General features: G+C 42.7%; 1 protein-coding gene and 1 pseudogene across 1 annotated transcript in view; both read left to right on the top strand.

The window, feature by feature from the left end:
* The first annotated feature begins 3,799 nt into the window (after positions 1 to 3,799).
* The window catches only part of Prpsap1 (phosphoribosyl pyrophosphate synthetase associated protein 1), a 24,683-nt gene continuing 15,806 nt past the window's right edge, over positions 3,800 to 12,676 (top strand). Inside the window, exons 1-2 of the mRNA XM_010618445.3 lie at positions 3,800 to 3,852; positions 6,728 to 6,794. The gene's annotated coding sequence lies outside the window, so the exon portion shown is untranslated. The remainder of the gene's footprint in view (positions 3,853 to 6,727; positions 6,795 to 12,676) is intronic.
* On the top strand, positions 11,653 to 12,443 carry LOC104858471 (annotated as a pseudogene).

The following is a 12,676-nucleotide window of genomic DNA, read 5'->3' as shown; positions in this document are numbered from 1 at the left end:
CCGGGGGAGAGTCGTGCGGCCGCGGGGCTGAACCGTCCCCCGGTTCGCGGCTGAGCCGGCTCCTCCCGTGCGGTGGGAACCTTCCTGACCTCGGACGGGGGTTTGGCCCAGCCAGACCCCCACGGCTGGAGTTGATCTCTGGCGCTGATCACGGTCTCCTGGGAAGAGGTGTGGGGCGGGCCGGGCAGGGCGAGGCGAGAAGACCGCTCCAAGGGTCAGGGCCGAGGGCAGGGATAGGCCAGCCGCGGTGTGCAAGTCAGCTTGAGGCTGGATCAGCCCTTCCCGGTCTTTTGGGTCTGCAGTGGCCTTTGGGGTCAGAGAGCTCTGGGAAGCCTTCTCAGGCCCGCCAGTTAACAGCTCCGTCTTGATTTCTTTTCATTAATCCATGTCTGCGGTACACGGTGATTACATGCATTATGGGGTGTGGGTACATGCAAGGGACGCGTCTTAATTTTCTTATTTCCCCTTCTCCTCCCAAGACTTGATTTTCCTGAAGTTCCTTTGTAAAATGGGCACAGTTCTGCTGATGGGGACGTCGTGCACCTGACAGAGACAGTGAACTTCAAGCACCTAGCAGAACGTGGGCTCCTAGTGGCACTGTTTGCTAAGTGGTCTTTTTTTCTAGCTGCCTCTTTTGAAGAAACCTAGAGTCCGACTACCAAGGAGAGCCTTGTGAGCCCTTTTGCAAATAAACTTGCTAGAAATATGAAACACAATGAACAATTTGTCTTTTGGCAAAGTAATTTTCATATTCTAAGCAGTTACATTTGATTTCTCCGTGAATTTTCAGGGCTGGTAAATAATTGCAGGAAATTATTTTGAGAGAGGGTTTTGCTGTGTAGTTCGGGCTGGCCTTGAACTCACTGCGATGCTCCTCCTGCCTCAGCCTCCGGTGCTCCTCCTGCCTCAGCCTCCGGAGTGCTGGGGTTACAGACACCAGGCCCAGCTAACTGCAAGAATATTTAAATTCCCAGATGGTAATGTAGAAATGGGAAACTAAATCTTTTCAGCTATGCTTGTTCTCATTTGGAGTTTTAAGTAAGATTAGAAGAGTACACAACAATCCTTTTGCAATCTATTACCTAGTTTCTATTTCTACCCCTGATTATTTGCTTTCTTATTGAAGCCAACTAAAATACTTTGTTTTTAAAATACTAACTTTAAGTATGAAGTTGGTATTTATACTGGGTCAGATATACCACACGTGACTATGACTCTAGGAAACTGAAGGGAATAGTAAATGGCTTTTTCGGTTTTTTTTCATAGAGTCTTCAAAAGGTTTTAAGTTGCTGTAAATGATAAACGTTTGTAAATACTTCTTTGATCTGTTTCATGATGTTGAGTTTCTAATAAAATGTGGGTGGGTGTGAGAGTGTGTATATTAATTTTGGCTGTGCTAAGGGTTGAACCCAGGGCTTTGCTTATGCTGAGCAAACTGTACCATTGACAACACCCCAACCCCTCAGTAACACTTTATTTGGAAAAAAAAGGGGGGCGGTTTACTACCAAGCAGGGTTTGAAAATAACCAGAGTAGATGACCCTTGAGATTATGATTTCTAAGAGTTTTCTTTTTTGTGGTTTCTGATTCTTTTCAGACTGACCTTCAAAAACAGATCTTCAAACTTCTTTGACTGTGTACTTTAATCAATAAAAGAGGCACATTGCATGTTTTCTTGTCATTTTGAGACAGTGTTTTACTTTATGGCCCACTTTGGCCTTTAACTGGTAATGCTGCCTCAGCTGGAATTACAGGCGTGGCCACCACACCTAGCCACAGGGTGTGGGGTTTGTGAGGGGGTTGCTTTTTGAAATAGGGTCTCACTATGTAGTTCAGGCTGGACTTTCTCGTGATCCTCCTGCCTCTCCCTCCCCAGTGCTGGAATAACAGGCATGCACCACCATGCCCGGCTACATGTGTGTGATTCTTTTTTTGGGGGTTTTGGTTTTTTGAGACAGGGTCTCACTATGTAGTGGAGACTGACCTGGAACTCGCTATGTAGTTCAGGCTGGTCTGGGATTTACAGAGATCCTCCCTGCTTCAGCCTCCTGAGTGCTGAGATTACAGGTGTGCTCCACCACGCCCGTCGCATTCCATATTTTTTTTAAAAATGTTGATAAAATATTCATAGCACACAGGGTGTGATGGCCCACCCTGTCTCAAAAAAATCCATACCATAAAATTTACCATTTTAACAGATTTTAAGTGTACAGTTCATTCACACTCACAGTGTTGTGCAGCCGTCACCACCACCCCATCCATCTCCACAACCTTTTCATCATTCTGAGCGGTGACTGTGCACTCGTGCAACTCCCCATTTGCCCCTCCTCCCAGCCTCTGATAACCTCTTCTACCTTGTTTCTGAATTTGTCTTTAGGTATTTCCTGTAGGCATAATCCTACAATGCTTGTTTTTGTTTGTGTGTCTGGCTTATTTTACTTAGCATAATTTATTTTCAAGGTTCACATATATCTCTAGAATTTCATTCCTTTTAAGGGGAATAATATTCCATTCTATATATTTACCTGGCTGGAGTATTTTTAAATAGTTTCTACTTTTATGTCATATCATTTTGCTTGCAAAATGGTAATGCTGATTTTTTTGTTTGTTTTTTGAGATGAGCTCGCTGTGCAGTTCAAACTGGCCTTGAACTCACTATGTAGCCCAGGCTAGCCTTGAACCCACAGTGATCCTTCAGAGTTCTGGGGTCCCAGGCATGCACCACCAGGCCTGGCATGGTAGAGACTTTAAAAACCATTGTTCTTGGATTGGGGATTTAGCTCAATGGTTCCATTGCCTGTCTTGCAAGCTGAAGGACCTGAGTTCGATCCCCAGCACCAAAAAAAAAAAAAAATTGGTCTTTCACATTATATAGTATCTAATCCTTGTTAGTATTTCCAGTTTTTGTGCTTGGTTGGTTGGTTTATTTTTGCAGGATTGAGTTTAAACCCAGCTTTGTGCATGCTAGGCAAGCACTCAACCACAGAGCTATATATCCCCAGTCTTTTTTTTTTTAATTTTGAGACAGGGTCTCCCTGAATTGGCTAGGCAGATCTCCAACTTGTAATTCTGCCTCAGCTTCTCAAATTACTGGGATCTGTCTTCCCAGCATGTGCCACCATGCTAGGCATGAATTAGACTTGATTCCTTTTTCTTTCTTTCTTTTTTTTGAGACAGGGTCTCACTATGTAGTTGAGAGTGACGTGGAACTCATTGTGTAGTCCAGGCTGGTCTCAAGCTCACAGCTTCCGAGTGCTGGGATTCTAGACATGCGCCACCACGCCTGGCTTGTTTTTGTTTTGAGATGGTACAGGGTCTCACTGCATAGTTGAGGCTGGTGTTGAACTCACTGTGTAGCCCAGGCTGGCCTTGATCCTCCTGAATGCTTCTGGGTTATAAGCATGGGCCACCATGTATGAAAACTTCTAGGTAGTTTTTGTTTGCTTTTTTTTTTTTGGTACCGGGGATTGAACTCGGGTCCTTGCGCTTGCAAGGCAGGCAGTGGTACCACTGAGCTAAATCCCTGGCCCCTAGGTAGTTTTTGTTTATTTGTTTATTTTTGTTATTTTTTGATTGTTTCTTTTGTAGTGATGGAGATTGAACCTAGGGCCCTGCATGTGCCAGTCAAGTGCTTTACCCCAGCTACAACCTTTGCAGTTCTGATCTACAGCCCCCACTCCTAGACTTTCAGATTGTTTTGGAAAGAGTGCCTGTCTCGTTATTTTGAGTCTTTTTGTTAAAACATATGTATATGAACTGGATTTTTTAAATCTCAATTTTCTTTCTTTTTTTGCCTTTAGGCGTCTTGGTGCTGAATTGGGGAAATCGGTTGTATACCAAGAGACCAATGGAGGTAAGTTGTTTTTTGTTTTTGGGTTTTTTGGGTTTTTTTTTTTTAAATATAAAAGAAGGCAGTTTCTTCAAAGGTGGGGTGGTCGAGGGATGAGCGAGGCAGACAGCAACTCTGGATTCGAAAGTGAAATACTCAGTAAGTTTTTTTAAAAATCCTTTCTTCCGACGCTGTTTAATCAGCTGGCATGTTTTTATATAAGGCAGATAGTAAAGATGAATATGGTGGTACAAGCCTGTAATCCTAGCACTCTGACAGGCTTTTAGGAAAAAGGATCACAAATTCAAGTCCCACCTGGACAATTTAGTGACTTAGCAAGACCTTGAATCCGGATATGGAAATAAAGAGGGGTAGCCGGGGATTTAGCTCAGTGGTTCTACCGCTTACCTTGCAAGTGCAAGGTCCTGAGTTTGATCCCCAGTACAAAAAAAAAAAAAAAAAAAAAAAAAGAAAGAAAGAAAGAAAAGGAATAAAGAGGGGTGGGGGGAAAAAGGAAACAAAAAGAGGTGGCTCATGTTTAACACACAGACTTTTTTCCCCTGTTTTGTTTTATGAGACAGGTTCTCAACTATATAGTTCAGACAGAAATATTTTGTTTGACATTGCAGGTGTGCATATTTGTTTTCTACTTCCCCAAATCCTGACTTACTACACTCTTGTGATATCACCTTTCTTTTCCACAATGATGAAAAAATCCTGTTAGAATGAGAAAGGATATATATGTATGTATATGTTATGCATGGAAAGATGTACGTGTGTGTGTGTGTGTGTGTGTGTGTGTTTGTGTAATTCTGCTGCATTGGTTTATATTTGATAAATACTTCCTACCTTTCTTTGTCTTACAAGGTCGTCAAATGACATCGAGCAATCTGACACTTATTAAAATGACCTTTTTTTTTTGTGATATCAGTATTGAACTCCAGACCTTGCGCTTGCAAGGCAGGCACACGTGCCACTGAGGTAAATCCCAATCTCTTAAAATGACCTCTTTAAGCGAGGTGCGATGGCACACACCTGTAATCCAAGTACAAACAGGCTGAGGCAAGAGGATTACCAGTTTGAGCCCAGCCTGGGCAATTTAGCAATTTAGCAAGACTCTGTCTCCAAAAAAAAATTTTTTTTTTTTTTTTGTACTGGGGATCGAACTCAGGGCCTTGTGCTTTCAAGTCAGGGGGCAGAACCACTGAGCTAAATCCCCAGTCAAAAAAATTTTGGGTTCAGTTCCCCATATACACCTACGAAAAAGTCTGGGAAGGTGGCTCAGTGATAGAGCACCCCCAAGAGAAGACTTAGTTATATTTATTTATTTTTGTGGTAACAGCGATCAAACTTGGGACCTTATGTTTGTGAGGCAGGCAGCAGAACCACTGAGCCAAATCCCCGGCCCTGACTTCTTTAACTTCTCCATCTTTGACTTTTTTTTTCTCATGGACTCTCATATTCGCTGAGTTGCTAACCCATTTTGCTGCCCTCTGGATGGTGTGAAGAGCTTAGTGTGAAGAACTAAGATACTTGCTGTATTTTAAACTCCTACTGGACCACGTGCTTCAGATTATACTGTTCCTACTCATTGCAAAGTCAGAACGATTGGTATAGAATCATTTTGAATTATTTTTGCAAAGTTGGAAGCCTAGGTACCTGATTCTGTGCGTCCCTTTTCCTTTCCAAGATGTAACTGTCTATATGGAGTTTGCAGAGATTAATTATTAAGGCTTAGTGATCTGTGGGGTCTAAAAAAGCAAAGCTCAAGCGAAGGAAAAGGCAGTTTACAGGGTAATTGAATGGGAAGCACACATTCCCAGATACGTACAAGTCACGTGTGTTAATTAACCACAAGTCCCTTCATCCAGCTCCCACACTTAGCAGCTTTTTACTTGATGATTTGAAAACTTTAGCTGGACACACGCCTGTAATCCCAGCCCTCGGGAGGCTGGGGCAGGCACATTTCGAGTTTGAGGTCAGCCTAGGCTGCATAGTGAATTCAGGGCTAGCCTGAACTACATAGTGTCTTATTTTGTGTCAAAACAAAGCAAAAACTTTACTGCCTGAGTAAAACAGGAGATTTTAGTGTCTGAAATCTGAAGTTGAATAAAGATAGACGAAGTTCTTTCTCTAGCAATTGCCAGTTTAATTCCTGGTGATGTGTTTGGGCATCTCCTGAGAGGAAGCACTTGGGGAGGAGCAGACAGGGAATGAAGTTCCCTTTCCCTGCCTTTTAGTCACTGTGTAAGCCTTGTGATCTCTCTCTGGAGGCATAGCTTCCAACAGGCCTTCCTGCCTCCGCTGCTAGCTGCTCTAAATCCACCCCACTCACCTCCACCAGAAGATTTCTTTTCTTTTTTGGAAGTGGTGGAGGGTGGACTCTGGGCCTTCGCACTGAGCTGCATCACCAGTCCTTTGTCATTTTTTTAAACTGTGAGACAGTGTTGCTAAGATGCTCAGGCTGGACTGAAACTTGTGATCCTCCTGCTTCGCCCTGGGATTATAGGTGCGTGCCACGACAGCCAACTTCCACCGGAAGATTTATAAAGTGCAACTCTTTTTGACTTGTTCGTCCTTCCTTACTACAGACTGAGTATCCTTTTTCTGAAATGCTTGGTACTAAAAGTTCTAGCTTTTGGAGTTTTTTTAGAGTTTGAAATATCTGCACAGACTACTTTATTAAACATATTACTGTTTGCCTTGTGTTGTACATTTTACCAAGTATATTGTTCATGTCTTTAGTTTGGTGGTGGTGTTAGCTACTTGAAGCATCGTGAAGCACTCCCCCCCCCACTGGGGATTGAACTCACTTGTGAGGCAGGCGCAGCACCACTAAGCTAAATCCCCAGCCCAAAAGTGCTTTTCTTAAAACTTTAGAACATTTTTTGTTTTTCAGAAACAAGAGTTGAAATAAAAGAATCTGTTCGTGGCCAGGATATTTTCATTATACAAACAATACCCAGGTAAGAATTAGCACTGTTTAATGTACTCCCTTTCTTCTAAAAAACTTCATGATATAATTAATCTTTTCACGTGGACTGTTCAAGGTTATTTTGTTTTGTTTGTTTGTTTGTTTGTTTTGGTAACAGGGATCATCTCCAGACCTTGAGCTTGGCAAGCAGGTGTCAGAACCACTGAGCTCTGAGCTAAATCCCCAGCCCTCAAGGTTTTTTAAATTATAAATTTGTGTCTGTGTTAAATTGCTTTACAGGGTACAGTCCTGGTTTCTAGAATTCTATCTTGTTTATAATGTTGTACTGTTACTGGTTTACGTGACCATCTTTGCAGGCTTTAAGGGCCGCTGGGGCAAAATATCTTACCTTCTGCATCTGCTGAACCAAAGCTGGCACCTGCCAGCTCAGTTCTGCTGAAAAGCTTGTTAGTGTTACGCGCGTACCGCCTAACTGCTCCTGGTTCACACCCATCAAAGACAGTTGTTTGGGGTTTTTTTTTTTTGTGTGTGTGTGTGGTACTGGCATTGAACTCAGGGCCTTCCCACTGAGTTACATCCCTAGTTCTTTTTTTTTTTGGTTTTTATTTTGTGGCAGGATCTTACTACATCACTGAGTTGCCTAGGCTGGGTTTAAACTAGTGCTTTTTGTGCCTCAGCCTCCCAGAGTGCTGGGATCACAGGTATGTGCCACCACGCCTGTTCTGCCCCTTGTCATAGCAGCGTTTAGAGCAGAAGGAGCTAATTCAGCACGGCAGCTGTTTATTCTTCAGTCTGCAGTCTGCAACAGTTCTTAGCTTTCCTTTATTTTGTTTTGTTTTGTTTTTGTTTTTGTTTTTTTTTGAGACAGGGTCTCACTTTGTAGTTGAGACTGACCTGGAACTCACTGTGTAGCCCAGGCTGGTCTCAAACTCACAGCGATCCTCCTGCCTCTGCCTCCCAAGTGCTGGGATTACAGGCATGCACCACCACACCTGGTGGCACAGCTTTCCTTTACTTTAAAAGCGTTGACACTTTTGAAGGCTACTTTTTTTTTTTTTTGGTTTTTTTGAGACAGGGTCTCCCTAAGTAGTTGAGACTGACCTGGAACTCACTATGTAGCCCAGGTTGCTGTTCTCGAACTCACTGTGATCCTCCTGCCTCAGCCTCCCGAGTGCTGGGATTACAGGCGTGGGCTGCTTTTTGAAGACTAACATTTTGTTACTTTGTCAAAATCTCTTAACCTGGATTTGTCAGATATTTCTGGATGAGATTCAGATTGTAGGTCTTTGGAAGGGGTGCTGCTGGAGTGAGGCTGTGTTCTTGGCTTTTTTCTTTTTCCTTTTTGAGACAGAGTCCTGCTGTGTAGTTCGGGCTGGCCTTGAACTCGCAGCAGTTCTCTGCCCCCGCTGCCTTGGGGTTATCGGCATGGGCCACCATGCCCAGGTCTCCTCATCATCTGTTCCTTGCTGCTGTCTGAGGCATTGCAGAGATGTTCCCTGATTGATTTCCAGACTTGTGCTATCACAGTGGTGCTGCAGGGAACACCCTTGAATGTGTGATATATTGCCCGTGTTTCTGGTGTTTCCGCAGGAAGTTTCCAATAACTGGAATTACTGGGCCTGAGGTTTCGTGTGTTGTAGTGTTGACAGATACAAGTGCACTTGCAATATGTATAGTATTGATAAGCATATCTGTTACATTTCCTCCTGAAAATTTAGCTTTGTATTATTTGCCTCCTGCAGTGACGAGTGTTTCTGCTCAGTGGTTTTGAACATGCACCTTAGAAATACAAGGGCCCGAGGGGCTTGCATATGAATCCAAAGGAAAGTGGATTCTGTGGTGCTTTTGTTTTTCCTCTTTCATAGCATTGACTTTAGGACCTTGAATTTGGGGAGCACTTGGCACTGCTGTTGCACATTTCTAGATCTGACAGACCCAGCTTAACAAAGTTGTTTACTGCACACACAGTGATTTGTACTATTTACTGCTTATGATTGGGCTATATTGATATTACACACTCTCTTTTGGAGGAAGTATCTTATTGAGTATGTATTTTATGTGGGTATTGATAGATAGCTATAGATGTAGATACAGATATAGGTGCAAATTTTTTTTCCTCTCTGCCTTTTTTTTTTTTTTTTTTTGACAAGGTCTTGCTGTGTGGTACAGGTTTGCCTTGAACTCATAGCAATCCTCCTGCCTCAGCCTCCTGAGTGCTGGGATTACAGGTGTGTGCCACCATGCCTGGCCTCTTTACATTTTTATTTGGGATACATAAATCTGGAAATGGGAATGGAGGATAAAGGTGGGAAATCCTTCACCAGCAGGCAGGGCATGAGACCTTTTGTTTGTCACCAGTTATACAGTGTTGAATCTGTCTATTCTAGCTCCCTTGCAAAACTGCCACTTCCCACTGGACATCAGCTCTTTCTAAACTACTTTTGACAAAATTAGTAACATCCTGCCCACAAATGTTATCCTTTACACATATTTGCCTAATTCGCGTGGCTGGCTCTCTCAGTTCATTCAGGTCCCATCTCAAGTGGCCACTATCTAGGAGAGGGCTTTGTTGCCCATTCTTAGAAAATAGACTGGTCCTTTTCTAATTGCTCCATGACCCTTTGTGTTTAACCTGGCTTTTGTCAGTAACAAATTGTAAGGTTGTATTTTTACCACTTTTTTCTCCCTGTATGCCTGAGTTCCTTAAATCTAGAAAAGACCTGCATGTGACCCTAGGCCCTTGGCTTGGCCACATTGGTCTACTGAGAACCTCTTTTGGGGGAGGGGTGTGTTTGTTTGTTTGTTTGTTTGTTTGAAGCTGAGTCTCACTATGTAGCCGGGGCTGGCCTCACCGCAATCTGCCTCAGCCTCCTGAGGGCTGGGATTAACAGGTGTGCACCTCCAGGCCTAGCTAAGAACCCTTTCTTAAAGGGTAGAATACAGAAACTCAACCTTTCAGCCACAGATGTGGACCAGCTTTGCCATTAATACTCCATGAAACAGGGTTGTCTAAGTCCAAGGGCAGAATTGGTTGGCAGAGACTCTTCCTACCCTACCTGACTTCATGTTAGCAAAGGATGTAGGTCATGGGGAGAATTGCTTAGGAAATCTCCGTGGCCCTGCTCATTGACTGCGTCTTGAACTGGGATTTGATCCTTGACTTTCAGCTGTTCTCCGGGAAAAGCCAGGGAGCCAGCGCCGGGGTCAGTTCTCCTAGTGCTGGCGTGTGAGCAGCTGTGTTCTGGGGCCCTTTGTTCTGTTGCTTGTATTTAGCAAACATCCCTGAGCCAGAGGCCCTGCTTTGTTAGTCTGCCGTTTGGATGACACTAATGACTGAGGAGTGTATGAGCTCCCTCCCCTGCGGTTTGTAGACCAGTCAAGTACAGCTTTTGGAGAGCAAGGACGTTGATAAGATAAGGTTGCCTTCAGAGCCCTCATTCTGAGCCCTCATTCCTTCTGTTCTCCTCATTCATTCCTTTTGGTGCTGCTGTTGTTCAAATAGCTGTAGAACTCCTAAAATCACTTTCAGCATTTGCAGCGTAATTCTTTTGACCAATAATAGTAAGTTTTTGGTTGTTGAGGATGGATTTAAGTTTTGGAACTGGCGAGCCATTTTGAATGAAGGGGTAATGCTGGTATGGTAGGTACTAAAGAAAATTCCAAATCTACTGAGCAGTGGAACTAAGTACAATAAAGATGAACTGACAAAGTATTTTCTTGAAGGACAGTTTTCATGTTTATGTACAATTAGTAGCATGTTGATGTAAAGAAGACATTAAAATACCATTTACAGTCTATTTGCTGCAGACAGTCCTACCCCATTCCCAGGTTCCCATTACTTCCATCTGTGCTATTTTTTGCAATCTGGAGCAGTTTAATTAATGTGTACATTGTGTCTCTTTCCTCAATACATATGAGTTTGTGCCTATCCAAAATGATAGAGCAGTCAGAGCTTTTTTATATAAGGTTGTGATTATTCTAGGGTAAAAAAAAAGAAAACTGTTGGTAAAATAGTTAAGATTGTCCTACTGAGATACAAAGACTACAAGAACTGGCCTGGATGTGCATGAAACATTCTTAGAGAACAGATAAAGCAGAAGTTTCCAGCCAATTTCTTCTCACCCTGCTACCCCGGAGTAACTGTTTGTGTCCAATGTGGCCACTATCTCTCAGTAAATGGATAAAGCCAGTTGTGACAGAGGCCCCTTGATCACATTCCTGACCGATAGGGAGTAGGGGCTGAGGAGGGTTTCCTTGACCTTGCACTGGAGACTATCATCAAGCATGGGTCAGCAGGAAGAGAAAAAATGAGAAAATAATCCCTCATGAGAGAAATTGGAATTAGTGAAAGGAAAACCTGAAATCAGTCCCCTCAAAAATTATTTGTCTTGTTATGTTACTGCCTTACTCTTGGACCTGCTTTGTGGTGGGCTCTGCACTCAGGACATTGGGCAGTTGTGTATTATAAATGCCATGACAATACTAGTTGAAAACCTGCTGATTATTTGGGTAGCTGCTCGTGCAGAATTTTCTAAGTTAACTTCAACTTGAGTTGTGTGGTTGACACTGAGGTCTGGTTTAAGAGGCCACATCCAGTGTAGCTGTGTAGGACCACACAGCATCACACAAGTAGAAGCTTAAGACAGGAGGACCACAAGATCAAGCCAAAGTTGACAAGCGGCCTACCAGTGGAAGGGGACTTTGGCTGTAGTATATTTGATGTCTGGTGTTGATTGTAGGTGTGGACACTGGGGACTTTATATGTATTTTATATATTTTTATTTATACTTATTTATGTACATTTTATTTATATTCATACCATCTTCTGCATGTTATGTAGACTTCCAGCTTAACATTCAGGAGCTTACAAGTCATTGATTTGGATCATCTCACTTTTAAAAATCTTTTCTATGGAATAAAGAATAAGTTTGGGGAGGAACATTCCTTCTGAATTAAGTGTGCTCCTTGGTGCACAAGAGCGATTCACCTGTTCCCTGGTGTGATTCTATGCTGCATGTCTGTTCTCTAGAGCGATAGTCATTTATCTCTGTCTGCATTCTCTCCCACCTGATTGTGTGTCACCACCCTGTGGGAGATTAGATTTGATAGATAGGGCATGAGCCCCCTGAGGCCCCAGAACTGCCTTTTTGGTTGTAACTAAAGGCTGACAGATACTGTCACTTTAAGGTGGGTAACGCTGAAAACGAGTACCAGTTATCATTAAGCACAGTCGGTTTAGGGGCTGGTTCGAAGGTTGAATTTCACATTGTTAAAGCAGAGGCAATGAATTACGAAGGGAATTCAACTGAAGAAACACTGTACAGCCAATGGTTTCCCTTGGGGGCTTTGAAGTTACACTACCTGTGATCTTAAGGTTGGAGTGTGTATCTACTGTGTATATTAGTGGACAGCACTTAGTATCTGTGGAGGAAGATTCAGAGTTAGAAGAGGAAGAGGATGAAAAACTCTTCAGTGTATCTGGAAAGTGATCTGCCTCCAGAAGTGACAGCTAGGTTCCAGAGGGGGAAAAAGTAAAATTAGCTGCTGAAGATGATGTCAATGAAGGAGAAGACTTGATAATGAAAAAACTGAAGAGAGAGCTCCGGTGAAGATACATACAAGATACTTCAGCCAAAAGTGCACAAAAATCAAACCAGAATAGAAAAGATTCAAAAGCAACACCAAGATCAAAACGCCTTCAAAAAACAGGAAAAAAGTCCTAAAACACCCAAAGGACCTAGTTTTTGTAAAAGACATTAAAGAAAAAAGCAAGCAAGTATAGAAAAAGATGGTTGTCTTCTCAAAGTGGAAGCCAGGTTCGTCAGGATCTTGGCAATGGAGGAAGTCTCTTTAAGGAAACAGTTTAAATTTTTACTTTTTTTTTTTTTTTTTTTTTTTTTTTTTTTTTTTTTT

This window comes from Fukomys damarensis, unplaced genomic scaffold (assembly GCF_012274545.1).
Source record: "Fukomys damarensis isolate Sample0158 unplaced genomic scaffold, DMR_v1.0_HiC HiC_scaffold_23, whole genome shotgun sequence".
Classification (NCBI taxonomy): domain Eukaryota; kingdom Metazoa; phylum Chordata; class Mammalia; order Rodentia; family Bathyergidae; genus Fukomys; species Fukomys damarensis.
This window is presented reverse-complemented; position numbering and strand designations above follow the sequence as displayed.